The sequence below is a fragment of the Schistocerca gregaria genome, chromosome 8, assembly GCF_023897955.1.
Source record: "Schistocerca gregaria isolate iqSchGreg1 chromosome 8, iqSchGreg1.2, whole genome shotgun sequence".
In the NCBI taxonomy this organism is placed as follows: domain Eukaryota; kingdom Metazoa; phylum Arthropoda; class Insecta; order Orthoptera; family Acrididae; genus Schistocerca; species Schistocerca gregaria.
Window position 1 is genome coordinate 77301153 of NC_064927.1, and position 4571 is coordinate 77305723.

A 4571-nucleotide genomic window follows, 5' to 3' on the forward strand; every position below is an offset into this window, starting at 1 on the left:
AACTGTATTTCATTTGAGTCCATAGACGTATCACGACACTGCACTGAACAGATATTTGAAAGTTGTGCAGCATTAGTTGAATTTAGTGAAACTAAACTTCAATTGCGGTTGTTTATAGGTGCCCTAACTCCGACTTCAGAGCATTTTTGCTTAAGCTAGAGAGGGTTCTTGATTCACTTTGTAGGAAGTACCAGAAAGTAGTTATATGTGGTGGCTTTAATATTAATTTTGTACATGATTCTGCAAGGAAAAGGATGTTGGTAGATCTCCTAAGTTCATATGATCTGATGCAAACTGTGTTTTTTCCAGCTAGGGTGCAGGGGAATAGTAGCACAGTCATAAACAATATTTTTATTCATTCTTCATTACTAGATGGGCATTCTGTTAGTAAAAGGGTCAGTGACATTTCAGACCATGATGCACAAATTTTAACATTAAAAGGTTTTTGTACTCAAACCAACGTCGTATTTAATTACAAACTACGTAGGAAAGTTAATCCAACAGCAATAGTTTTTCAAAACCTGTCAAGGAACAAGAGTGGCAAGATGTTTATAGTGCCAATAATATAGATGATAAATATAATGCTTTCCATAACACATTTCTCATGCTCTTTGAGAGTTGCTTTCCATTAGAACATTCTAAATGGGGTACTAGCAGTAATGGACAGCCCGATTGGCTGACTAGTGGGATAAGGATATCAAATAGAACAAAGCGGGAATTATATCAAAATGTTAGAAGTGGTCACAATCAAGCTACGGTAGACCATTTCAAATCGTATTGTAAAGCGCTTAAAAATGTTATTAGCAAGGCAAAAAGTATGTGGTATGCAAATAGAATAGCTAATTCACAGGATAAAATTAAAGCCATATGGTCAGTTGTGAAGGAAGTGTCTGGTCAGCAGTCCAAGGTTGATGATATAAAGTCAGTTCGCAGTAATAATATTTTTGTTACTGACAAATCAGATATATGTACCGTATTTAACAACCATTTTCTGTATATTGCTGGTGAATTAGACAAAAATTTAGTTTCTACAGGAAATTATATAAATTTCTTAGCAAATTCCTTTCCAAGATTGACGTCTGAATTACTCCTCTGTGATACAGACAAGAGGGAGATTGAGTCAATAATTAAATCACTGAACACTAAGGACTCTCATGGTTATGATGGAGTGTCTAGTAGAATATTAAAGTACTGTGCTGCACATGTTAGCCCTGTATTTAGCCACATTTGTAATTTTTCCTTTAGGAACGGTCACTTTCCTAAGCGATTAAATTACTCAGTAGTAAAGCCGCTTTATAAAAAGGGAGAAAGGGATAATGTAGTCAATTTTACACCTATTTCTGTGCCATCAGTGTTTGCAAAAGTTATCGAAAAGACTGTATGTAAGGTTAATTGATCATTTTATATCACACGATTTGCTATCAAATGTACAGTTCGGCTTTAGAAGTAGTTTGACAACTGAAAATGCTATATTCTCTTTTCTCTGTGAGGTACTGGGTGGGCTAAACAAAATTTTCGAACGCTTGGCGTTTTTTTTTTTTATTTAAGTAAGGCAGTTGACTGTGTTGATCTCACAATATTTCTCCAGAAGTTGGATAATTACGGAATAAGGGGAGTAGCTCACAATTGGTTCACCTCTTACTTTAGCAACAGGCAGCAAAAGGTCATTATTCACAATGTTGATAACGACTGTGATGTGGCATCTGAGTGGGGTACTGTCAAGTGGGGGGTGCCCCAGGGATCAGTGTTGGGGACGCTCCTGTTCCTTATTTATACAAATGATATGCCGTCTAGTATTATGGGTGACTAAAATATTTCTGTTTGCTGATGACACTAGTTTGGTAGTAAAGAATGTGGTCAACATTGACTCGGTTTCAAGTAGTGCAGTACATGACCTCAGTTCATGGCTTGTAGAAAATAAACTAACATTAAATCACAGTAGGACTCAGTTTTTGCAGTTTCTAACATACAATTCAACAAAACCCGACGTTTTAATCTCACAGAACGGGCATACGATTAGTGAAACTGAACAGTTCTAATTCCTAGGTGTTCAGATATTTAGTAAGCTGTCGTGGAAAGTCCACGTTCAGGATCTTGTTCAACGACTTTATACTGCCATTTTCACTACTCGAACGGTATCGAAAGTGAGTGGTACTTTGACACATAAATTAGTCTACTTTGCTTATTTTCATTCACTTATGTCGTATGGTATTATGTTTTGGGGTAACTCTTCCCATTCGAGAAGGATATTTTTGGCACAGATACGGGCGGTTGGGGCAATAAGTGGTGTGAGTTCATGAACCTCTTGTCGACCTATGTTCACGAGTCTGGGTATTTTGACATTGGCCTCTCAATATGTATATTCCTTACTGTCGTTTCTTGTTACCAATATTAGTTTATTTCGAACAATAAGCAGCTTTCAGTCGGTTAATACTCGGCAGAAATCAAACCTCCATTTGGATCGGACTTCCTTAACTCTTGTGCAAAAAGGTGTGCAGTATACTGCTGCATCCATTTTCGATAAGTTGCCACTCGAATTCAAAAATCTTAGCAGTAATCCACGCGCTTTCAAATCGAAACTGAAGAGTTTCCTCACGGGTCACTCCTCCTATTCTTTCGAGGAGTTCCTTGAAACATTAAGCTGATTCTCATTGTAATGCTGATAGCGTTTGCTTAAACTTAGGGACTGATTTTCTTTCAGGTTCACAAACATTTATTTTTATCTGTTATCACTTTTATGTTGTAAGTTCATGTACTGACACGTTCCATGACCTTGGAGATTTTCTCCTCAATTTGGTCCTACGGAACTTGACATGTAAATAAAAAAATAAAAATCATAGGGATGAAACTCTTTTCTATTGTACATGCTAAGTGCCAGTGCTCCCTGGCACCACACTGCACAAAACAAAACAAAATCTCCGCTCTCCAAATGTGGATCATGCAGCGGTGTTGATTTGTCCCAAATCAGAATTCAGAGAGGAGTACGATTACAAAAGAACTTTTTTACTTATCTTGATTGTCTCGCTGTTGTTATCGATGGCAGAAATGGGCTCTAGGGGTACATGCTTGCAACTGAAATTTCGATTCCTTAGATTCTTGATGACTAAATAACTGATGAAGATTTGTCTGTATGATTCTTGAATTTTATTCTTTGTCACATCTTTCAACATCACACCGTTTTTCCACATTATAAAAAAACAATGAGTATGTTTTTAGTGACAAACTTAGAAAACGTCTACTTCCATTAGAGCCATGGCCATCACTCCTTACGTTCTGCAGTGCTCACAATTTCCAAAGAGTTTACAAAGCAAGAGGGTTTGCAAACTTTCTTGACTGGAGAAGAATCTTCACCAAATTATATCATTATTTCATAAATAAATCTAGAAACAAATTTAATAATTAGCGTTAGATTTCGCAATTAATAATATGAATCTTACGTATGCCAGAAAGTTTGTAATTTCAATTACTTTAAAAAAAAAGAGTAATTTTAACTGTTAGTACATATCGATTGTAACACATTAAATTCTTTTTCATACATTTCAGCCTGAAATATAATACATCATATACAAAATCATGAAGAAACTGCAAAAAGGTTGGAATTTAAGGAGATAGGACATGGATAAACTGAAAGAACCAGAGGTTGTACAGAGTTTCAGGGAGAGCATAAGAGAACAATTGACAGGAATTGGGGAAAGAAATACAGTAGAAGAAGAATGGGTAGCTTTGAGGGATGAAGTAGTGAAGGCAGCAGAGGATCAAGTAGGTAAAAAGACGAGGACTAGTAGAAACCCTTGGGTAACAGAAGAGGTACTGAATTTAATTGATGAAAGGAGAAAATACAAAAATGCAGCAAGTGAAGCAGGCAAAAAGGAATACAAACGTCTAAAAAACGAGATCGACAGGAAGTGCAAAATGGCTAAGGAGGGATGGCTGGAGGACAAATGTAAGGATGTAGACGTTTATCTGATGAGGGGTAAGATAGATACTGCCTACAGGAAAATTAAAGAGACCTTTGGAGATAAGAGAACCACTTGTATGAACATCAAGAGCTCAGATGGAAACCCAGTTCTAAGCAAAGAAGGGAAAGCAGAAAGGTGGAAGGAGTATATAGAGGGTCTATACAAGGGCGATATACTATGGAAATGGAAGAGGATGTAGATGAAGATGAAATGGGAGACACGATACTGTGTGAAGAGTTTGACAGAGCACTGAAAGAACTGAGTCGAAACAAGGCCCCCGGAGTAGACAACATTCCATTGGAACTACTGATGGCCTTGGGAGAGCCAGTCCTGCAAAACTCTACCATCTGGTGAGCAAGTATGAAACAGGCGAAATACCCTCAGACTTCAAGAAGAATATAATAATTCCAATCCCAAAGAAAGCAGGTGTTGACAGATGTGAAACTTACCGAACTATCAGTTTAATAAGCCACAGCTGCAAAATACTAATGCGAATTCTTTACAGACGAATGGAAAAACTAGTAGAAACCGACCTCGGGGAAGATCAGTTTGGATTCCGTAGAAATGTTGGAACACGTTAGGCAATACTGACCCTACGACTTATCTTAGAAG